This window comes from Grampus griseus (genome assembly GCF_964374135.1).
Source record: "Grampus griseus genome assembly, chromosome: 7".
NCBI lineage: Eukaryota > Metazoa > Chordata > Mammalia > Artiodactyla > Delphinidae > Grampus > Grampus griseus.
Window position 1 is genome coordinate 55,046,363 of NC_139001.1, and position 24,870 is coordinate 55,071,232.

A 24,870-nucleotide genomic window follows, 5' to 3' on the forward strand; every position below is an offset into this window, starting at 1 on the left:
CCCTTGGGGAAAAGACTAAGAGTTTCTGGTAATTCACTTTTTGTCCCTATTGGTATCTTTGAAGCTGTAGCAGGGTGAAAATTAGGGTTGGGGACAATCAGTGAATTTCTTTTAGTTTGCACTACCCTGAATAATAGTTTGGCTACTACAAAAATAGATTCTCTTTACTTTGGTCACCTCTAGAAGAAGGGCTAAAAAAATAGTGAAATTGACCAAAATGCAGAAATATGGAGAAGGACAAGTAAAGCATGATGATGATAATGATGACAATATCAATGATGGTAATACCAGCTAGATAAGCAGCTTCCATTTATCTGAGTACCTGCTGAGTGTGCCAGGTACTATTCTAAATGCTTTATATGCATTGAATCCCCCCAGATAACCTGATGAAGTAGGCATCATTACCCATGCGTGACAGAGGAGAAAGCCAAGGTTCAGTGAGTTTAAGTGACTTGTTCAAGGCCCTGCAGCCAGTAAATGGTAGCCACATCTCAGGACAAGATCACCTGCATAAAACCCTCCCAATCTCTGAATTTTGATCCCATTGCACACATAATTTACAGTCTGGTAATTAATCTCATATAGTGAATGTCTGCTGGATTGTTTCCCAATCTGGCTGGATCAATCAGAATCAAGCTAGGAGAACTGAATAAAAACTAAATTCTCAGGACCCACATGAGTGCTTTTGATTCAATATGTTGAAAGTGAAGTCCTAAAGATCTGTATATTCAAAAGGCTCCTTGGGTAATACCTGTTTCAAGATGTAGTAGTTGAGGGTAATTTGATTTTATGTACTTATTATTGCCTTTAAGTTCAGAAAATAGAAATCAGCACATTAAAATGGGCACTTTAGTTGCTTCACTTTTTATCAAGTGTATGATATTTAAAAGAGTCCATTTCTAATTCCAGTTATAGAGCATTCTTGAAAAGGCAAAATTATAGCAACAGAAAGCAGATCAGTAGTTGCCAGGTGTGGAGATAGAGAGAAGAGTTTACTGTGAGGGGGTACAGGGGAATTTTGAGTGGTGAAGGAACCGTTCTCCGTCTTGCTTGTGGTGGCAGTTATACAACTGCATTTGTCAAAACTTGCAGAACTATGCGCTTAAAAAACATAAATTTTACTGTTTGTAAATTATACCTTAAAATGGGAAGCAAGAGGTCTTTTGTAAGAGGTTTTTGTTTTCGTGAAAATGTATGTTCACATCTATGTTTAATGTCAGCTAATCTATACCCAAAAAAGATTTAGACATAGAGTTACTAGTGGTGTATTCAGCCATTTTCCTAAAATTTTCATGTAAAATAACATGAAATACATTTAAAAATATCTGTCTGTACTTAGTCCTTTAGCTAGTTATGGCCTCATATAGGTTCTCTCTCTCATATATGAGGGGGAAAAGCCTTCCTTTGAAATCCTAATGTTTTAATATTGTTCTTTTTTTTTTTTTAACTACTGAATGTGTCCTCATGGTCACTGCAGAGTTAAATATTTCATTATTTTTAATGCTGAGAGAACTTCCATGTCAAAACGAAATGACCCAGGGCCCATACTGCTCTTGGCAAACTTCTGATAATAAAAAAGAAAGAAAGAAAGAAAGAAAGAAAGGTCAGATTTTCTTTAAAGAGACATTTGAAAAGTGCCTTTGAACTTTGACATTATGAGATAGTACTCTCCATCATTCTATTTGTGGCCTTTATGTAGAATGTCCATTTATTTCAGAAGATCTTTCCTGCATTGTCTAGTAATTTTCCTCATGTAGATGTGGGATCCTTTGGTCATTTATTGCAGGTTAAAGGAATAAAGACAAGTGGCTCTAGCATTTATTTTGCCAGTGGCCATGGAAGAGACATTGAAACAGGCTATGAGTCTACAAATGACAGCCTGCTCTCAACACGTTGTAAATTTTTCCTTTAACCTTCATCACTTAACATCTTCTCTATAGCTAATGTCCATTGGATACCTTAGTCCTCTGGACATCATTCAGAGTTTTAATAGGATAGCTCTTGAAGGTAATGTCTAGGGTTTCATGCAACAATGTTTCAGGGCATTAGTTTAATTCTGATGAACTTTGATTTAAAGCTTGCTGCTTTTTATAGACAGTCCTTGAAGACTTTTTTAAAAACCAATTTTGTTGCTGACTCATCATTTCTGCCTCCTGTCTTATGCGGCTAACTCTTTTGTCATGGCCAGTCTCCTCTTGGTCTCCATGTAATTAATACCAAGCAATTTGAGAGTTGGAAATGATTTGATCTGTCTTTCTTCATGCGGTGTTTACCTCCTCTGGGACAGCCTTGATGACTCTTCTAGTGATAAGATTCTCACACTGTCACGGTGGGCTTTTTCTACTGATAGGGAGTTCTAATTGTTAGAAAGGCATTTTAGGTTGAATCACATTTCTGTAACTTCCACCTCTTTGTCCTAAATTTGTCCTTTGGAGATAGTTATCCTTTCATTAATTTTATTACTTCATTCAACAGCCATATGATGAGTACCTACTCTCTGATAGGTAATGGGGCTACAGAGATTTTTTTTTTTAATCAGCAGTCTCTGCCCTCAAGGATCTCAAGGCCAATGAACAGGGGTAGGAGTGGGTTAAGAATATAATATAACCATACCTGGATTTCACCAGGCCTCCAGACCATGGCTATAAGTAGAGTCACGGTAACAGTGATCATCTATACTTGGCTGCTTGGTCATTTCTCCCTCGTAGTGTAAGAACACAAGCCATTTGCAAAAGTCACTCTTGAAGTAGCTCTGGGAATCCCCAAGATTAAAAAAATTTTTTTTATTGCTCACCCATCATTTCTTCCAAGTATTCCTAAGTCCTCTTCCTCTAAACATGGCAGAACAGCATCTGCTGGACATGGGCTTCCTGGCCCACTGCAGAATTCCCATGAGCATAACTGGACTCCTCACCACCGCTGTGCCACAGCTCCCTGGGCACTGTCTCAGATGCACTGATGGCCTTTCCAAATCCAAGCAGGGCTTGGTAGTCAGTGCAGAAAGTAAGAAGTTTCACTTTCCCTACAGTGTGCTATAGTTTGTTGCCTGACCCCTAATCAGTCCTGCATGTACCTCATTTTTTTTTTACAAGTCTTTTAGTTCCTAAAGCTTTTCTTTCTCCATAGGACTTGGACTTAGTCCATGGGGCCAGGCTTAGGAACCAGTCCCCAGATTGAGAGCTAGCCACTAAGTTGTTCTTTTGATTTCCCCACCTTTTTTCCATCTTAGCCACCAGACTCAGATGCTCAAGACCTCCTCCTCCCAGTCCCTTCCCCTCCATGCACATCAGCTTATATAACACATAAAGGCCCCCTCATATACAGATGTGTCCCAGATTAGGCTCATATGTCCTGCTGTCAAGTACATCAGTGATAGCAAAGCAATTCAATACTTTCTGTAAAAGGTTTGTGCAAGGTGGTATTTTAATATAGAGGAAGGGGCACCCAACTCATCTGGGGAAAACTGGAAGATGATCCTCAGAGAAAGCTTTCAGACATGGTAAAAATTCATTTAGGTACTACTGTAGAATGATGGGAAGTCAGTGACACGACTACCTTCCAGGGTGAGGAAACATCGTAAACAGAAGCATAGAGGTGGGAGAGAAAACATGGCATGTTTCAGAATCTTTAATTAGGGCTGTGATCTGTTGTCACAAGGGTCATCATAATTGATGGTGAGGGCCCTTAACTCCTTCTGAGGGCCTCCAGCTCCCCTGAATGCCATCTCATAGGGGTTTGGGTCCTATCTGGTCCTCAGATGCTCAGACCCTCTTAATTGGCCTGGAGACTGGCTACATGCCTGCTTGCTCACGGGGGAGTAGCAACAGATAGTGAAATATTAAGATTTGTCTTGAAAAATCCTCTGGGCAGTGGTGTGGGAGAAGGACCAGAGGATGACAAGCTAAAGCCACCAAGGATTAAATTTACTTCCTTACCCACATGGCAGTGGTTCAGTTATGGTAGACTGCACGGATCCACTATCCTTAACTTTTCCAAGTCAGCAACTGCTATTTTTAGACTATTTTCATATTTCATGGTCCCCAGACTCTTCACCACCCTTTTTATTCTCCCCTGGACGTGCCCCAGCTTAGAATGGAACATGATATTCCAGTTTTTTCCAGAATCAGAACAGTTTAGAAATAGACATGTGTCTCTCTTTTGCAGAATATAATACTGTTGATGCATTTATTATTTACAGTCCTCTTGGGTTGTCCATACTGACTTAAAAAAAAAATTAAGATCTTGTCTGATTCATTCGACTACCCCTCAGATCTCACTCTAGGACCTTTCATGTGAAGCCTAATTTAATAATATATAGTGAAGCGGCCAGAATAAACTTTCTTGAATCTCTTATTCAAGCTTTAATAAACCTCTTTCTGTTCTCAATGGGAATAGGGTGTCTGAATGATCATATGTACTTAGAAATGAAAAAGAACATTTATGGACATCTTAAGAGTTAGAAATTTTTATTTAGTTTAAAATATATTTGGCCACATTCTATTGATGTATCTCCTAGGTATAAATGTGGGTGCTTTGGAAATTGCACTTTCTCAGCACTGCTACTTAAGGCTAAAAAAAAAAAAAGAAGAAGAAGAAATTTTTTAAAAAGCCAAATGTCTGTAATTTCTAGAAGGTAACAACTGACTAAAAGGGAATTTTCACATAATCATTTAATGGAATATAATGGAAATATATATTGTTTAAAACACAAGCACTGTAATCATTTCAGCATTTTGGGAGTAAGGGAGTTGAGGGGAGAAAACTTATTTCAGAGGGAAACAATCTTTTTTAAAAAGCCATCTTCTTACTATATTTTTCATTTGGTATGACTAGAAGGGGAGGAGAAAAATAAAGCTAGAAATCCCAGAGGAGGTAAATAAAGGGTAAGAATCTCTGTTTAATGAGTCTTTCAGCATGCAGGTCAGCCTGGAGGGTGGAGAGCTAAAATGTTCTGTTTCATAAGATGAGGGTATATGGTAAGCAGAGTAATGCCCCCTCAAAGATATACAGGTCCTAATCTGTGGAACCATGACAAAAGGGACTTTGCAGATCTGATTAAGAATCTTGAGATGGGGAGATCATCCTGGATTATCTGGATGGGTCCAATGTAATCAGAAGGGTCCTTATAAATGGAGATGTGGTGACAGAAGCAGAGGTCACTAGCCATGGCAATCAGGGAAGAAAAAGAAATAAAAGGAATACAAATTGGAAATGAAGAAGTAAAACTGTCACTGTTTGCAGATGACATGATACTATACATAGATAATCCTAAAGATGCCATGAGAAAACTACTAGAGCTAATCAGTGAATTTGGTAAAGTTGCAGGATACAAAATTAGTGCACAGAAATCTCTTGCATTCCTATATACTAACAATGAAATATCAGAAAAAGAAATCCAAGGAAACAATCCCATTCACCACTGCAACAAAAAGCATAAAATACCAAGCAATAAAACTACCTAAGGAGACAAAAGACCTGTTAAGACACTGATGAAAGAAATCAAAGATGACACAGACAGATGGAGAGATATACCATGTTCTTGGATTGGAAGAAGCCATATTGTGAAAATGACTATACTACCCAAAGCATTCTACATATTCAATGCAATCCCTATCAAATTACCAATGGCATTTTTTTTACAGAACTAGAACAAAAAAATCTTAAAATTTGTGTGGAGACACAAAACACCCCGAATAGCCAAAGCAATCTTGAGGGAAAAAAACGGAGCTGGAGGAATCAGACTCCCTTACTTCAGACTATACTACAAAGCTACAGTAATCAAGACAGTATGGTACTGGCACAAAAACAGAAATATAGATCAATAGCACAGGATAGAAAGCCCAGAGATAAACCCATGCACCTATGGTCAACTAATCTATGACAAAGGGGACAAGGATATACAGTGGAGGAAAGACAATCTTCAATAAGTGGTGCTGGGAAAACTGGACAGCCACATGTAAAAGAATGAAATTAAAATGCTCCCCAACACCATACACAAAAATAAATTGAAAATGGATTCACGACCTAAATGTAAGACCAGGCACTATAAAACTCTTAGAGGAAAACATAGGAAGAACACTCTTTGACATAAACCACAGCAAGATCTTTTTTGACCCACCTCCTAGAGTAATGGAAATAAAAGCAAAAATAAACAAATGGGACCTAGTGAAACTTAAAAGCTTTTGCACAGCAAAGGAAACCATAAACAAGATGAAAAGGCAACCCTCAGAATGGGAGAAAATATTTGCAAACAAATCAACGGACAAGGGATTAATCTCCAAAATATATAAACAGCTCATGCAACTCAATATTAAAAAAACAAACAACCCAATCCAAAAATGGGCAGAAGACCTAAATAGACATTTCTCCAAAGAAGACATACAGATGGCCAAGAGGCACATGAAAAACTGCTCAACATCACTAATTATTAGAGAAATGCAAGTCAGAAGTACAATGAGATATCACCTCACACCAGTTACAATGGGCATCATCAGAAAATCTACAAGCAACAAGTGCTGGAGAGGGTGTGGAGAAAAGGGAACCCTCTTTCACTGTTGGTGGGAACGTAAATTGATACAACTACTATGGAGAACAGTATGGAGGTACCATAAAAAACTAAAAATAGAACTACCATATGACCCAGCAATCCCACTACTGGGCATATACCCAGAGAGAACCATAATTCAAAAAGACACATGCACCCCAATGTTTACTGCAGCACTGTTTACAATCTCCAGGTCATGGAAGCAACCTAAATGCCCATCAACAGACAAATGGATAAAGAAGATGTGGTACATATATACAATGGAATATTACTCAGCCATAAAAAAGAACGAAACTGGGTCATTTGCTGAGACATGGATGTACCTAGAGACTGGCATTCAGAGTGAAGTAAGTCAGAAACAGAAAAACAAATATCATATATTAATGCATATACGTGGAATCTAGAAAAATGGTACAGATGAACCGTTTGCAGGGCAGGGGTGGAGACATGGATGTAGAGAACAAATGTATGGACACCAAGGGGGGAAAGTGGGGGTGGGGTGGTGGGGGTGGGATGAATTGGGAGATTGGGATTGACATATATGGACTGATATGTATACAATAAATAACTAATAAGAACCTGCTGTATAAAAATAATAAAAGAGAAAAAGAAAAGCAGTAGAAGTCAGTGTGATGCAGTTTGAGAAAGACTCAACCTGTCATTGCTGGCTTTGAAGGTGCAGGAATGGAGACATGAGCCAAGGAATGTGGGCAACCTCTAAAAGTGTGCACGCACGCGCACACACACACACACACACACACACACACACACACACACTCCCACAGATGGATGACAGCTGAGCTGATGAATGAGCGATGTACAGCCATGTGGAACAGATGACCAGGAACCCTACGTAACCTTCCAAGTTATGTTAGGTCTTGATACAGTTTTCAGACATGTATCTGCACAGTAAAAGAATTGCTGGTGGTGTGACTGGACAACAGTAGCCCCTTAAAATTTCTGTCAACAAACGAACTAAGGAATACTTGAGGAAAGAATGTGAGTCTGGTTGTTGTGTAAAAACCCGCCAATGACACCTCTTACTAAGTTCAGTAGAATGACAGCATCAAGACTTGCAGGAGGGGTTGGCAGCTTGGAAGAGAGTCCTGGAGATGATAGCAGAGCACTCTTCTAAAAAAGGCTGCATCCTGATGACTCAAAGGCTCATATCTGTGAACATCAAAGACTGTATATTGAAAAGTGATTCAGAAGAGTGACACTGAATTTGAAGAAATTTTAGAATGTCTTAGTCAATTTATTTTGCCCATAATTTTTCCTTTTATATATAATCAACTTGTATAGTTAAAATTTTCCTTCAAGAATGGTATATGATAAAATTTATATCTAATCCAAAAGATCTCTAAAATAAGATTAAAATATTTTAAGTGGAAAGAACACATTGACTCATTGCAGCATTTTTTCTCTTCTTTCAGTGGTTCAAAAATAACAGTGCATCTTACAATCTGTGGTACTGTAGATTCAATGAAATAATATGACCCTTCCACACGTCGTTTTTCTTGTGGATTTTCTATTCCTTAGCTCATCTACATCTATCCCTGAGGGTACATATATCTCAACTTTGAGAAGCATCTTGGAGACCTTTAGGGTTTCTTTCATTTTTAAGATGGAACAGCCCCATGATTCTTCTCAACATTAGGTTTCTTTGTTGCATTTTTGGGGTCAGAATGCTGAAACTCATGTTTCAATGCCTTACTGATTTTTTTCTTTTCCTTTTCAATTCTGTGTGGAATCTAGTTTTGCAAAGAAATTACTCTTTCCAACATTCCTCACTTCTCTGTAACTCTTTCCTTTAGGCTTCCAGCCTCCATGACCCACATCAGGCCTTTTTAGGTGTGTGTGGAGGCAGGGACTGACTTCCATGAGATGTGACTGTAATGAGACAAAACTACAGGATGAGCTCTAGCGTTGGGTCAAGAGTCTGTAAACAAGCTTTCTAGAGATGTTCTTTGTCTTGGGCCAGCAGCAATGATATTTTCAGGAATAGATTTGGGATAGACTGTGTTAGCCTGGAGAGACTAAGTATGATGAGTGAGATTTTGTTTATCATGTTTACTGTGATTGTACCTTGCAGTCATATTGTACATTTTATAACTCCGAGATGTACCTGGCCCAGGCGAGGTAATCTCCAGCTCTTATCCAGGTTATGAGTATGATTTTGGGCTCATGCTTCCAGAAAGTGTGATGTGACTCACCCTTGCTTGGACATTACCACTCAAAAGCATACCCCCTTGATGAGGCTCTGGGGAATTAGAAATTCTGTTCCTACCTTGGAGAATGTTGCTATATATCTTTTTGTACGCGGGCCTCTCACTCTTGTGGCCTGTCCCATTGCGGAGCACAGGCTCTGGACGAGCAGGCTCAGCAGCCATGGCTCACGGGCCTAGCCGCTCCGCGGCATGTGGAATCTTCCCAGACCGGGGCACGAACCCATGTCCCCTGCATCGGCAGGTGGACTCTCAACCACTGCACCACCAGGGAAGCCTGCTAAATATCTTTACCATGAATCCTAACCTTGCCAGCTTCACTGTGTATCCCTTAGATTGTAACTTTCAACATTTTTTGATTGCAACCTACAACAAAAATACATTTTATATCCAAACCTAGTTAATGTATATAAATATGTACACAAATACACACACACACATATATCTAAAACAAGTTTCATGAAACTATACTTACCTTTACTATGTATGTATCTTCTGATTTATTCTGTTCTTAAAAAAAAACCCACTTGCTGTCTTGACCCACAAAATTGATTTCATGATTCACTATTTTGTTGTGATCCACAACAAAACTTTAGACTTTTAAGCCACATCTGATTTACACTTGCAGTGTGTGTGGCCTCAATCAATGCCTATATTTGTTATTTTAAAATATAGTAGTTGTGTGAAACTGATTTTTCCCAAACATTTCAGAACTCCTTCACTCAAATACATATTGTTCTTCAAATAAGACACCTTGGGGAGAATTTGTTTGTGTAAGTTCTTTATACATCTGTTTAGTACAAGTGAATGAAATGTGTTACATGATCTGATTTTGGAATCCTGGGGATGCAAGAAGTAATGATGTCCCCACACTCTTTTTTGCTAGAGAGCAGACACATTCAGTCCTACCAGCACTTTTCAGCCACATTCTTCAAGTCTTGTGCTAGAGTCATTCTTATATATACCTTAGTGAGTCAGTTCCTGCCCTCCAAGAAGCATATGCTAAGATTAAATGAGCAAAAGATTTTTCAGGGGAAACAGCTGTGAAGGATAAAGGGTGGGACAAGGAGTAGGCAGGGAGAACCTTTTACTACCCTGCTCTGAGAAAGGAGAGTGGAAAAAAGGAGTGAACAGGAGGAGTGATAGATTGCAGCATAGTTTGGAGAACATCTCTCCCAGGCCAGTGGGGAGTTCTAAGCAGAAGATGCCCATGGGAAGAATCTCATCGCCAGGAATGGCTCAGTTCCTACCCTTGCCATGCTCAGTCATTGGCAGACAACAGCCCCAGAGGAAGCCTGGATCCAAAGGTCGGGAGATGGAGACTTTCAATCCACTGTGCCCTCTGTTGCAGATTCTTTTAAAGGGGAATATGAATGGGGCATCTCCCACAGCAACTGCACTAGTGGGCCACTCATATTACTTGCTTTAATTAACTATCCAAAAATCTTTTTCAAATTCTCACTTGGCAGGTTAATTATCATCTTTGTCCTAATTATTCTTATTTTTTAAATTTTTGATTGAGATATAATTTACGTACAACAAAATCATCCTTTTAAAATGTACAATTAAGTGGGTTTTAGTATATTTCATATATTCACAAGATTGCACAACCATACACTGTATGTTTCTGGAATATTTTTATCACCCCAAAAAGAAACTCTGTACCCATTAGTAGTCACTCCCTACTCCCTCCTCCTTCCAGGTTTTGGCAATTTCTAATCTAATTTCTATTTCTATCAGTTTGCCTATTTTGGGCATTTCATATAAATAGAATCTTATAGTATGTGGCCTTTTGCATTTAGCTTCTTTCACCTAGCACATTTTCATGATTTATCCATGTTGTAGCATGGACTTTATTCCTTCATTCCTTGTTATGGCTGAATAATAGTCCTTTGTATGAATAGACCACATTTTGTTTATCCATTCATCATCAGTTGATGATGCTGTTTCCACTTTTGGGCTAGCAAGAATACTGCTACTATGAACAATCATGTACAAGTTTTTGAGTGGACATACATTTTCAATTCTTTTGGGTATAGACCTAGGAGTGGAATTGCTGGATCATATGTTAACTGTATGTTTAATTTTTAGAGCAACTGCCAGACTGTTTACTACAATGGCTACACAATTTTATATGCCCATCAGCAAAGTATGAGGGTTCCAATTTCTCCAGATCCTCATCAACTTTATTTATTTACAAAATTAAAGCCATTCTAGTGAATATGAAGTGGCATCTCATTGTGGTTGTGACTTCCCTAATAGCTAACAATTTTGAATATGTTTTCATGTCCATATTGGCCGTTTGTATATCTTGTTTGAGAAATATGAATTTAAATCCTTTGCCATCCTTTAGTTATGTTAGTAGTCTTTATTGTTGAGTTGTAAAAATCCTTTGTACTTTCTGGATATAAGTCCCTTATAACATTCATGATTTACATATATTTTTCTCACTCTATAAGTTGTCTTCTCACTTTCTTGATAGTATCCTTTCAAATACAAGATTTTAATTTTGATGAAGTCAAATTTATATATTTTTTCTCTTGTCACTTGTGCTTTTGATGTCATATCTAAGAAACCAGTGCTTAATCCAAAGTCATAAAGATTTTTGCCTTTCTTCTAAGAGTGGGATGGTTTTAGCTCTTACATGTAGGTCTTTGATCCATGTTCAGCTTACTTTTTGTATATGATGTGAGAGAGGTGTTCAGTTTCATTCTTTTCCATGTGTATATCCAGTTGCCTCAGCATCATTTATTGAAAAGACTATTCTTTCCCCATTGAATTGTCTTGGCACCCATGTGGGAAATCAACTGACTATAGATGTATGAGTCTATTTCTGGACTCTCAATTCTATTTCATTGATCCATATGTCTATCCTTATGCCAGTATCATACTGTCTTTATTATTGTAGCTTTGAAATAAGCTACAACTTACTTTTATTCCAGCTTTGTTCTTTTTTAATATTGCTTTAATTATTTTGGAGTAGGTTTCCTTCTATTCCTAGTTTGTTGAGATTTTTTTGTCATGAAAGAGTGTTGGATTTTGTCAAATGCTTTTTCTGTGTCTATTGAGATGACTACATGATTTTTTGTGCTTTGTTCTATTAATATGGTGTATTGCATTGGTTGATTTTTTGAATGTTAAACCAATCTTGCATTCTTGGGATAAACCCCACTTGGTCATGGTGTATAATCGTTTTTATATGTTGCTGGATTAGGTTCATTAGTATTTTGTTGAGAATTTCTATGTATATATTCATAAGGGAGGTTGGTCTGTAATTTTGTTTTCTTGTGATATCTGGTTTTGGTATCAGGGTAATACTGTCCTCATAGAATGAGTTGGGAAGTGTTCTCTGCTATGCTGTTGAAATGAAGGATTGGTGCTTACAGAAAAATTCTTCTTGAAGCACTGGTGGAATTCACTAGTGAAGCCATCTAGTCCTGAGCTTTTCTTTGTAGAAATTATATATTTTAATTTTTTATTAATTCAACCTCTTTACTTGTTATAGTTTTATTAGATCTTCTAATTCTTCTTGAGTACATTTCAGTACTTTGTGTCTTTCTAGAAATTTGTCCATTTCATCTAGGTTATTGAATTTGTTGTACAATTATTCATAGTATTCCCTTACCATCTTATTTCTGTAAAGTTGGTAGTAACACTCTTTCATTCCTGATCTTAGTAACTTCAGTCTTCTCTCTTTTTTTTTCTTGGTAAGCTTAGCCAAAGGTTTATCAATTTTATTCATCTTTTCAAAGAACCTACTTTTGTTTTTGTTGATTTTCTCTATTGTTTTTCTGTTCTCAGTCTGTTTATTCCTCCTCTAATCTTTATTATGTCCTTCTATCTGCTTGCGTATGTAGGTTTAGTGTGTTCTTCTTTTTCTAGTGTCTCAGATAGAAGGTGAAGTTAGTGATTTGAAATATTTTTTCTTTTTTTAATGTAGACATTTATAGCTGTAAATTATCTCCTGTGCACTGCTTTAGCAGCATCCAGTGTGTTTTGGTATGCTGCGTTTTGTTTTCATTCATCTCAAAATATTTTCTTATTTCCCTGTGATTTCTTCTTTGACTCATTGATTCTTTTTTTTTTCATATAAGGATATTTTATCATTGATCCTTTAGTAGTATGTTGTTCTATTTCTAAATATTTATGAATTTCCCAAATTTCTTTTGTTATTCATTTCTAATTTCACTTCCTTGTGATTGGAAAATACTTTTTATGATATCAATCTTTTAAAATTTATTGAGGCTTCTTTTAAGGTCTATCCTAAGAATGCTTCATCTGTGCTTGAGAAGAATGTCTATTCTGCTACTGTTGCTTAGTGTGCTCAATAGATGTCTCTTAGGTCTAGTTGGTTCATAGTGTTGTTCAAGTCTCTTACTTCCTTGTTATTCTTCTGCCTAGTTGTTCTATCTGTTATTGAAAGTACAGTGTTGAAGATTCCAACCACTATTGTTGAATTATCTATTCTCCCTTCAGTTCTAAGTTTTTGCTTCACACATTTTGGGGCTCTGTGGTTAAGTGCCATATGTTTGTAACTGTTATTTTTTTTTTTGATGGTTCATTCGTTTTACCATTTAAAATATCCTTCTTTGTCTTTATCAACTTTTTTTTTCTTAAACTCTATTTTGTCTAATATTAATATAGCCACTGAAACTCTCTTTTGGTTCTGTTTGCACGGTATGTATTTTTCCATCTTTTTGCTTATTTATTTATTTTTATACAGCAAGTTCTTATTATCAATTTTATACACATCGGTGTATATATGGGAATCCCAATCGCCAGGTTCATCACACACTCCCCCACCCCACCGCGGCTTTCCCCGCTTGGTGTCCATACGTTTGTTCTCTACATCTGTGTCTAAAATTCTGCCCTGCAAACCGGTTCATCTGTACCATTTTTCTAGGTTCCACATATATGAGTTAATATACGATATTTGTTTTTCTCTTTCTGACTTACTTCACTCTGTATGACAGTCTCTAGATCCATCCATGTCTCAACAAATGACCCAATTTCGTTCCTTTATATGTCTGAGTAATATTCCATTGTATATATGTGCCACATCTTCTTTATCCATTCATCTGTCGATGGACACTTAGGTTGCTTCAGTGACCTGGCTATTGTAAATAGTGGTGCTGTGAACATTGGGGTGCATGTGTCTTTTTGAATTATGGTTCTCTCTGGGTATATGCCCAGTAGTGGGATTGCTGGATCATATGGTAATTCTCTTTTTAGTTTTTTAAGGAACCTCCATACTGTTCTCCACAGTGGCTGTGTCAATTTACATTCGCATCAACAGTGCAAGAGGGTTCCCTTTTCTCCACACCCTCTCCAGCATTTGTTGTTTGTAGATTTTCTGATGATGCCCATTGTAACTGGTGTGAGGTGATACCTCATTGTAGTTTTGGTTTGCATTTCTCTGATAATTAGTGATGTTGAGCAGCTTTTCATGTGCTTCTTAGCCATCTGTATGTCTTCTTTGGCGAAATGTCTAATTAGGTCTTCTGCCCATTTTTGGATTGGGTTGTTTGTTTCTTTAATATTGAGCTGCATGAGCTGTTTATATATTTTGGAGATTAATCCTTTGTCCACTGATTCGTTTGCAATTATTTTCTCCCATTCTGAGGGTTGTCTTTTAGTCTTGTTTATGGTTTCCTTTGCTGTGCAAAAGCTTTGAAGTTTCATTAGGTCCCATTTGTTTATTTTTGCTTTTATTTTCATTACTCTTGGAGGTGGATCAAAATTATCTTGCTGTGATTTATGTCAAAGAGTGTTCTTCCTATGTTTTCCTCCTCTAAGAGTTTTATAGTGTCCAGTCTTACCTTTAGGTTTTTAATCCATTTTGAGTTTATTTTTGTGTATGGTGTTAGGGAGTGTTCTAATTTCATTCTTTTACATGTGGCTGTCCAGTTTTCCCAGCACCACTTATTGAAGAGACTGTCTTTTCTCCATTGTATATCCTTGCCTCCTTTGTCATAGATTAGTTGACCATAGGTGCGGGGGTTTATCTCTGGGCTTTCTATCTTGTTCCATTGATCTATGTTTCTCTTTTTGTGCCAGTACTATATTGTGTTGATTACTGTAGCTTTATAGTATATTCTGAAGTCAGGGAGTCTGATTCCTCCAGCTCCGTTTTATTCCCTCAAGATTGCTTTGGCTATTCAGGGTCTTTTGTGTCTCCATACAAATTTTAAGATTTTTTGTTCTAGTTCGGTAAAAAATGCCATTGGTAATTTGATAGGGATTGCATTGAATCTATAGATTGCTTTGGGTAGTATAGTCATTTTCACAATATTGATTCTTCCAGTCCAAAAACATGGTATATCTCTCCATCTGTTTGTATCCTCTTTAATTTCTTTCATCAGTGTCTTATAGTTTTCTGCATACAGGTCTTTTGTCTCCCTAGGTAGGTTTATTCCTAGGTATTTTATTCTTTTTGTTGCAGTGGTAAATGGGAATGTTTCCTTAATTTCTCTTTCAGATTTTTCATCATTAGTCTATAGGAATGCAAGAGATTTCTGTGCATTAATTTTGTATCCTGCTGCTTTACCAAATTCATTGATTAGCTCTAGTAGTTTTCTGGTGGCATCTTTAGGATTCTATATGTATAGTATCATGTCATCTGCAAAGAGTGACAGTTTTACTTCTTCTTTTCCGATTTATATTCCTTTTTTTCTTTTTCTTCTCTGATTGCCGTGGCTAGGACTTCCAAAACTATGTTGAGTAATAGTGGTGAGAGCAGACATCGTTGTCTTGTTCCTGATCTTAGAGGAAATGCTTTCAGTTTTTCACCATTGAGAATGATGTTTGCTGTGGGTTTGTCATATATGGGCTTTATTATGTTGAGGTAGGTTCCCTCTATGCCCACTTTCTGGAAAGGTTTTATCATAAATGGGTGTTGAAATTTGTCCAAAGCTTTCTCTGCATCTATTGAGATGATCATACGGTTTTTATTCTTCAGTTTGTTAATATGGTGTATCACATTGATTGATTTGCATATATGGAAGAATCCTTGCATTCCTGGGATAAACCCCACTTGATAATGGTGTATGATCCTTTTAATGTGCTGTTGGATTCTGTTTGCTAGTATTTTGTTGAGGATTTTTGCATCTATATTCATCAGTGACACTGGTCTGTAATTTTCTTTTTTTGTAGTATCTTTGTCTGCTTTTGGTATCAGGGTGATGGTGGCCTCATAGAATGAGTTTGCGAGTGTTCCTTCCTCTGCAGTTTTATGGAGGAGTTTGAGAAGAATGGATGTTAGCTCTTCTGTAAATGTTTAATAGAATTCACCTGTGAAGCCATCCGGTCCTGGACTTTTGTTTGTTGGAAGATTTTTAATCACAGTTTCAATTTCATTACTTGTGATTGGTGTGTTCATATTTTCTATTTCTTCCTGGTTCTATCTTGGAAGGTTATACCTTTCTAAGAATTTGTCCATTTCTTCCAGGCTGTCCATTTTATTGACATAGAGTTGCTTGTAGTAGTCTCTTAGGATGCTTTGTAATTCTGTGGTGTCTGTTGTAACTTCTCCTTTTTCATTTCTAATTGTATTGATTTGAGTCCTCTCCTTCTTCTTCTTGATGAGTCTGCCTAATGTTTTATCAGTTTTGTTTATCTTCTCAAAGAACCAGCTTTTAGTTTTATTGATCTTTGCTATTGTTTCCTTTGTTTCTATTTCATTTATTTCTGCTCTGATCTTTATGTTTTCTTTCCTTCTGCTAACTTTGGGTTTTGTTTGTTCTTCTTTCTCTAGTTCCTTTAGGTGTAAGTTTAGATTGTTTATTTGAGATTTTTCTTGTTTCTTTAGGTAGGCTTGTATAGCTATAAACTTCCCTCTTAGAACTGCTTTTGCTGCATCCCATAGGTTTAGTATCATCGTGTTTTTATTGTTATTTGTCTCTAGGTATTATTTGAGTTCCTCTTGGATTTCTTTAGTGATCTCTTGGTTATTTAGTGACGTGTTTTAGCCTGCATGTGTTTGTGTTTTTTATGTTTTTTTCCCTGTAATTCATTTCTAGTCTCATAGCATTGTGGTCAGAAAAGATACTTGATATGATTTCAATTTTATTAAATTTACTGAGGCTTGATTTGTGACCCAAGATGTGATCTATCCTGGAGGATGTTCCGTGTGCACTTGAGAAGAAGGTGTAATCTGCTGTTATTGGATGGAGTGTCCTATAAATATGAATTAATCTATATGGTCTATTGTATCATTTAAAGCTTTTGTTTCCTTATTTATTTTCATTTTGGATGATCTGTCCTTTTTTGTAAGTGTGGTGTTAAAGTCCCCCACTATTATTGTGTTACTGTCAAATTCCTCTTTTAAAGCTTTTAACAGTTGCCTTATGTATTGAGGTGCTCCTATGTTTGGTGCATATATATTTCTAATTGTTATATCTTCTTCTTGGATTGATCATTTGATCATTATGTAGTTTCCTTCCTTGTGTCTTGTAACATTCTTTATTTTAAAGTCTATTTTATCTGATATGAGTATTCCTACTCCAGCTTTCTTTTGATTTCCATTTGCATGGAATATCTTTTTCCATCCCCTCACTTTCAGTCTGAATGTGTCCCTAGGTCTGAAGTGGGTCTCTTGTAGACAGCATATATATGGGTCTTGTGTTTGTATCCATTCAGCAATCCTGTGTCTTTTGGTTGGAGCATTTAATCCATTCATGTTTAAGGTAATTATCGATATGTATGTTCCTATGGCTATTTTCTTAATTTTTTGGGGTTGGTTTTTGTAGGTCGTTTTCTTCTCTTGTGTTTCCGACTTAGAGAAGTTCCTTTAGCATTTGTTATAGAGCTGGTTTGGTGGTGCTGAATTCTCTTAGCTTTTGTTTGTCTGTAAAGCTTTTGATTTCCCCATTGAATCTGAATGAGATCCTTGCTGGGTAGAGTAATCTGGTTGTAGGTTCTTCCCTGTCATCACTTTAAGTATATCATGCCACTGCCTTCTGGCTTGTAGAGTTTCTGCTGAGAAGTCAGCTGTTAACCTTCTGGGAGTTCCCTTGTATGTTATTTATCATTTTTCCCTTGCTCTTTTAATAATTTTTCTTTGTCTTTAAATTTTGCCAATTTGATTACTATGTGTCTTGGTGTGTTTCACCTTGGGTTTATCCTGTATGGGACTCTCTGTGCTTCCTGGAAATGGGTGGCTATATCCTTTCCCATGTTAGGGAAGTTTTCGACTACAGTCTCTTTAGATATTTTCTCTGATCCTTTCTCTCTCTCTTCTCCTTCTGGGACCCCTATAATGCGAATGTTGTTGCGTGTAATGTTGTCCCAGAGGTCTCTTAGGTGTCTTCATTTCTTGTCATTCTTTTTTCTTTATTCTGTTCCACTGCAGTGAATTCCACCATTCTGTCTTCCAGGTCACATATCTGTTCTTCTGCTTCAGTTATTCCGCTATTGATTCCTTCTAGTGTAGTTTTCATTTCAGTTATTGTATTGTTCATCTCTACTTGTTTGTTCTTTAATTCTTCTAGGTCTTTGTTAAACATTTCTTGCATCTTCTCCTTCTTTGCCTCCATTCTTTTTCAGAGGTCCTGATTCATCTTCACTATCATCATTCTGAATTCTTTTTCCTGAAGGTTGCCTATTTCCACTTCTTTTAGTTGTTTTTCTGAGGTTTTATCTTGTTCCTTCATCTGGTACATAGCCCTCTGCCTTTTCATCTTGTCTGTCTTTTTGTGAATGTGGTTTTTGTTCCACAGGCTGCAGGATTGTAGTTCTTCTTGCTTCTGCTGTCTGCCCTCTATCTTTATGCTTTTAACCTGTTTGTGTCTTTGAACCTAAAGTGTGTCTCTTGTAGGCAGCATATAGTTGGATCATGTTAGTTTTATCTGTTCTACTAATCTCTGCCTTTTTTTTTTTTTTTTTTTTAATGGCTGTGTTGGCTCTTCATTTCTGTGCGAGGGCTTTCCATAGTTGTGGCAAGTGGGGGCCATCCCTCATCACGGTGTGTGGGCCTCTCACTGTCGTGGCCTCTCCCGCTGCGAAGCACAGACTCCAAACACGCAGGCTCAGTAATTGTGGCTCACGGGGCCAGCCGCTCCGGGGCATGCGGGATCTTCCCAGACCAGGGCTTGAACCCGTGTGCCCTGCATTGGCAGGCAGACTCTCAACCACTGCGGCACCAGGGAAGCCCCTAATCTCTGCCTTTTGTTTGCAGAGTTTAATTCATTTATATTTAAAGTAATTACTCATAAAGTAAGATTTACATCTACCTTTTTTGTTATTTGTTTTCTCTATGTCATGTCTTTTTGTCCCTCTATTTCTCCATTTCTGCCTTCTTTTTTGGTAAACAGATACTTTTCAATGTGCCATTTAAATTATCTTGCCATTTCTTTTACTATCTTTTTTTCAATGCTTTTCTTAGTCATTGCCCTGGGGATTACAATTAACGTCTTAACTTATAACAATCTAATTTGGATTAATACTAATTTAATTTCTATAGTACACAAAACTTTGCTCCTATATAGTTCTCCCTCTATTTGTGTTATTATTGTCTTAAAAATTATATTTTTTTTACATTATAACCCTTTAATGAAGTTTTAAAGTTGTTTCATTATGCCATTAAGTGAGATAGGAGAGAAAAAAGGATTAGAAACGAAAAATACATTTATACTGTCTTCTGTATTTATTATAGGGTAAGCTTTATCAGTGCTCTGCATTTCTTCATGTGGATTCAGATTACTCTCTAGTGTCCTTTTATTTCAGCCTGAAGGACTATCTTTAGTATTTCTCATAGGGTAAGTCTACTGGCAATGAATTTTCTCAGTTTTTGTTTATCTGAGAATGTCTTAACCTCTCCTTTATTTTTTAAGTGTAATTTTGCTGAATCTATAGTTCTTGGTTGACAGTCTTTTTCTTTGATCACTTTGAATATGTCATTCAACTGCCTTCTGGCTTCCATGTTTCCTGATCATGGAGCTATTCATCTTACTGAGGAACATTTGTATGTGATGAGTCATGTCTCTTGCTGTTTTCAAGCTTCTCTCCTTGTCACTGACTTTCAACAGTTTGTTAATGATGTGTCTAGGTGTGGATCACTTTGAGTTTATGGTACTTGGATTTTGTTGAGCTTTTTGAATGTATAGATTAATGTTTATTTTAATCAAATATGTGAAGTTTTCTACCATATTTCTTCAAATATTCTTTCTGCTCCTTTTCTTTGTCTCCTCTCTTTCTGAGACTCCCATTATGGATATGTTTATATGCTTAATAATGTCTCACATATCTCTGAGACTCTATTTTCCTTCATTTTTTTGTTCCTAAGACCAGATAGTCTCTATCTTCAATTAACCTATTTGCAAGGTCAGTGATTCTGGCTTCTGGCTTCTGAAAACTGCTGTTGAGCCCTCTTAGTGATTTTTTCATTTAGTTATTATTCTTTTTAATTCCAGAATTTCTATTTGGTTCTTTTTTTATAATTTCCATCACTTTATTGATATTCTATATTTGGTGAGACATTGTTATCATATTCTCCTTTAGTTTTTTGGAGGGAATGGGGTATGGTTCCCTTTAGTATTTTGAACATATTTATATTGGCTCATTTAAAGTCTTTGTCTAGTAAGTCCAACATCTGGGCTTACTTGGAGACAGTCATCTGCTTTTTCCTGTATAGTTTCCTATTTCTTTGTCTCTCTCTCTCCCTCTGTCTCTCTCTCTCTGTTTTAGTTGAAACCTGAATAATTTAAATAATATAATGTGGAAACTCTGGAAATAAAATCTGCTCCTCACCCACTCCATCCAGAGTTTGTGGTTGTTTCTATTTGTTTCTGTTGTTGTTTCTGCTGTTTGTTTGTTTCATGACTTTCATGAACTATCTTTGTTGTGTGTGGCAACTGAATTCTCTGCATAGTTAGGTAGTTTGCCAGCTAATGACTGGACCGAGATTTTCTTAAAAACAAACAAAGAAAAAAAAAACTTGAACCAATAAGTCTTCCAGCCTTGCTGAGGGGATCTGTGTTCATGTGGGGGATACTTTCAATTCTCTGACAGGAAGTTTACTTAGCTTTTACTTTCTGCTTTCATAGAACTTTAAGGTCAACCAGAGGTGGGAGATTAGGGCCTTCTCAGGTCTTTCCTGGGCATAAATACAACTCTAGATTTCCAGGAATATGTCAGAACTTTTCAAACCTCCCCAGGAATATCTTATTCCTGCACTTCTCCTTTTTAAGTTTTCTGGTCAGTTTCTTGTTAGCTGTAACTGTTTTTCTGCCTAAGGCAGTTGTGATGTTAAACAGTTGCTGCTGTTTTGTGTTTTTTTCCCACAGATACCTGGGGATAAAGGCTGTTCTTAGTGAGCAAGCTCCAAGTCAGGTTAAATAAAGGAAAGCTCTATGAGTGGAGGTTTCCGTGGAACTGCCAAACATGTCAAATAATGACAGTTCTGTGGCGATAGGATTTTGGAGGGCTCCAAACCCATTCTTCTTCTGCCAGTGGCTGCTTGCCTGCTGGTTTTCACAGCTAGCATGGTTATGAATCTGTTGGTTTTCACCACTACCCCAGAGCTAGGGAGAGGGAGATGAGAATAAGGTAAGTTAAAATGCCACACAACATACTGCCCTTACAGAAATTGAACTGTCTTTCTTGAATAAACACTCCTTGGATTTTTGTAAGCCTCTCTTTAATTTCCAGGGTTTTCAGAAAGTTGATTTTGACAATTTTTGCTAGTATTCTCATGCTTTTATGGAGGAACAAATTTTTAGTGGGCTTTACTGTGCCAGTTTGGAAGGTCTGTCGTCTTCTTACCTTCTTTTAAATTTCTCTATTACCTAGAGTAATAGGGAATGTTAGACAAACTTACACACTGATGTAAGACAGAATACTCCCACAGTATGTCATGAATACATTTTCTTTCTTTTACTTTCTTCTTCATGGATCTTCTTTCTTTGACTGTACCTCTGCTAGGAAGCATATGACAGGAGTTTTTGTAGAAATAGAAACGTGATACTTATTCTGATTTCAAGGAAATGAAGAAAACCTTTAAAACATTAAACATGAAAACAGCACTGTCACCACCATGACCAGTCATCTTGGAACATAAGATTTCTTTTGTTGTGTAACTTCCTTTAAACAGAAACCTTAGGACATTCTTCTTGACTGTCTGTTGTGGCAAATTCAGGGCTGCTGAAGCTTATTATGCCAGTATTTAATGTTGCTAATTGAAGAATGAAAGATCCAGATGGCCCAACTCCCTTTCAGTTGTTTCGCAAGGAGGTATTTCAGCAGGTCTGAATTAGTTTAATGGAAGACAGATTGGTACCAGAAACTAAGCTCTGGTACCAAGGCCTCTTCTTTATCAGGAAGCTCCATTGTTACATAGTCACCTAGATATTTCCTAGCCCGTTTCCCTAAAAATATACAGAGTGTCATTAGAATGGAGTGTTTACACACTGACCTGAGCAGGGATAGTATCACTTTGATATTTTTAGGCTTATATGGCCCCCAATCCCCCAAATAACCCTATTTTATAAATACCCTCCATGGCACTAGTAATGTATGTGTCTACACCCGGTTTGCATGATGCTAATTATAAGAACTAAACATCAATTAAGGAGAGGAAATATTTGTAACAAAGTTTTGTATCTTCCAAAATCTTAGGAAACTCAAGTAGACATATTTCCCAAGCATCTAACTTTCACCTCTTAAATACATTTAATTTCTTTTTTCTACCTTTGAACATGAAGACTCAAATGAAAGACAAACCCTCTCATTACCCCTATTTATTTCAGGCCAGTGGGCTTGTCACTCTAGTAAAACTGTCACAGAGGAGAATTAAAGCTATACAAATATCCCATGAACAACAAGGCACATGAATAAGTACTGAGATCAAACATAAGGAAGTAGCTATGTAGGTCAGCTGTCCCTTAGATTGATGGCACACAGTAAACGGAATCATGGCAACTCAGAATTCTTAACGATTGGTTTTTATGCTTGGCTCTCTCATTTTTGTAGGTCTCTCATTTAACATGCCTTAGTTAATATTTTAACACATTGAGTCTACTTCTTTCTTACTGTGTAGACATATGCCCAGGACCTGTGGGAAGGTATGCCCTCAATCCAGAGCAGATGAGTGGAGGTGCCCACAGCAGCCCCAAAGAGAGATGGGGTAGGGCTACTTGACCCATCTAGAAGCATAGAATTTTACCTCTGTCCTTTATTATCATAGCACATTTTTTCTTCAAATCTGACAACAATGCCACAGCCAAAAACAGTAACATCTCTCCTGCCCCAGTAGATAAGCAGTTAAACAGAGCATGTCTCACCTAGTGTTTTTAATAAAAGAAAAATCTGTGGCCTACAAGGAACTGATACTTATTGAGAACTTTCTATGTGTCATGCATTCTTCAACATTATATTATTGTATCCTCAAAACAGCCCTGTAAAATGGGCTATCTTTCCCCTATTTTCTATTATGGAAACTAACAGGCAGAGTTAAAATTTTATCTGTAGTTTCACAGCAAGGAAATGTTGGGCCAAGATACAAAGAAAACAAAAACAAAAACAAAACCCCAAAAACCCAGCTTTGCTCAGCTATGAAACCAAGCAGTTGTCACCACATGGTGCTAAATTGTAGACACCAACCATTCACAGTAATGCCATCTGACACCCATCTGAGAGGCACAAGACACTTCCCAAAGTGACACCAACTCCTAGGGGTGATAAATTTCATCACTCTAATTGTACAGCTTGAGGAAATGAAGTATAGAAAACGTATTATTTGGTTTCCACGTCTTCATTTCTGATAACACAATGCTTGAAATGAGAGAAATATGCATGTGATGAAGTGTCCTCAGGCAAGACCTTAAAGGCAAGTCCATTAACAGGTCCAGGTCATGATAAAATTCAGGAAGGTGTGCAACTTAGAGCATCTTCCTCTCCCACCACAGTATAAGAACTGACAGGCTGGTTCTACTTGCTAACTACATTCTCTCCCATTACCTTTTATGTCTGAAAGACTTGTTTGGTAACCTTCAAAGATATACTGAAGCCAGTAGGAAATTATTAATGTCCTAGACTTAGATGTTTGAGATTCTCCTGCTGGGATCCTAGCTTTAAGTCCCAGTGATATTGACTTAGTTCCTTAATCTCCTAATTGAAAGACAACTTCAAATAATGTTGCACAGCTCGAAGCTTCAGGAAGGACCCAGGGATAGGCAGGCTTACTTGAGAAGAAGAAGTAAGGAGGGGAATATATCTTTGTGAACCAAAGTTCAGACTGACCTCTAGTCAATGAAGCAAGATGGAAAATAGTACCAGGCATAGCATGTAGATAAAAAAATCATTTTTTGTTTACAAAGCATGAAAAAGAAATATCTGTCCTAAAGAATTCTTGGAGTTCCTGACTCTTCGCCTCTCTGAATCCTACCCCCACTGGATAATATTCACACTATCGAGGTCAATTGACAATCAATCATTCCCTGAAAATGAGAAAATAGATTGTGTCTATGTTGAAACTTCTGTTCCTTACCCAATGATCTATTTTTAGTTAATGGTCACAGTTTTTATTAATGATTGTTAGCACATCAAGGAGAGTGTATTAGTTCAGTCTTGAAAATGTTAAGTTTGAGGTGCCTGTGGGTAACCAGGAGGAAGTGTCCAGAAAGTGCTTGGATGCATATGTAGGGAACTCAGGACTCAGTGGGCTCCTGATACCCGTGCAGGAATCATCAGTAGTATAAATGTGGTTGTGTTTGTGTATGGAGCCACACAATATACAGGTTGGCCTCTTCCGTTGTAGCCTTATTCATCACTTCTACCATTTAGCCTAAGTTTTAGCTCTACTATTCATCATATCAACACAGAAAACCTCACACTTCTAAAGCTTTACTCTTGCTGTGGTTTTGTCTGAATTGTTTTTACCTTCTTCCTCTGCCAGATGAGTTCATTCTTATCCTACAAAGATCAGCTTATACCAACTTCCTTTGCGAAGTAGTTCCCAAATACCATTCCCAGCCCAAACAGAACTGGCCCTTCTCTCCATTGCCGTAATGTCTTGTACATCCTTCCTTAGGACGTCACAATCCATTGTCATTGTTTGTGAGCTCCCTGAGGGTGGGGCCCCTTTTGCTCCTGTCTATACCTCTTTCC

The 24,870-nt window shown here is 37.3% G+C and overlaps 1 protein-coding gene across 1 annotated transcript in view; it reads left to right on the forward strand.

The window, feature by feature from the left end:
- Positions 1 to 24,870, forward strand: part of PDE11A (phosphodiesterase 11A) — a gene marked incomplete at its 3' end in the record, with an annotated part of 412,203 nt that overhangs the window by 184,523 nt on the left and 202,810 nt on the right. The window lies entirely within an intron of this gene.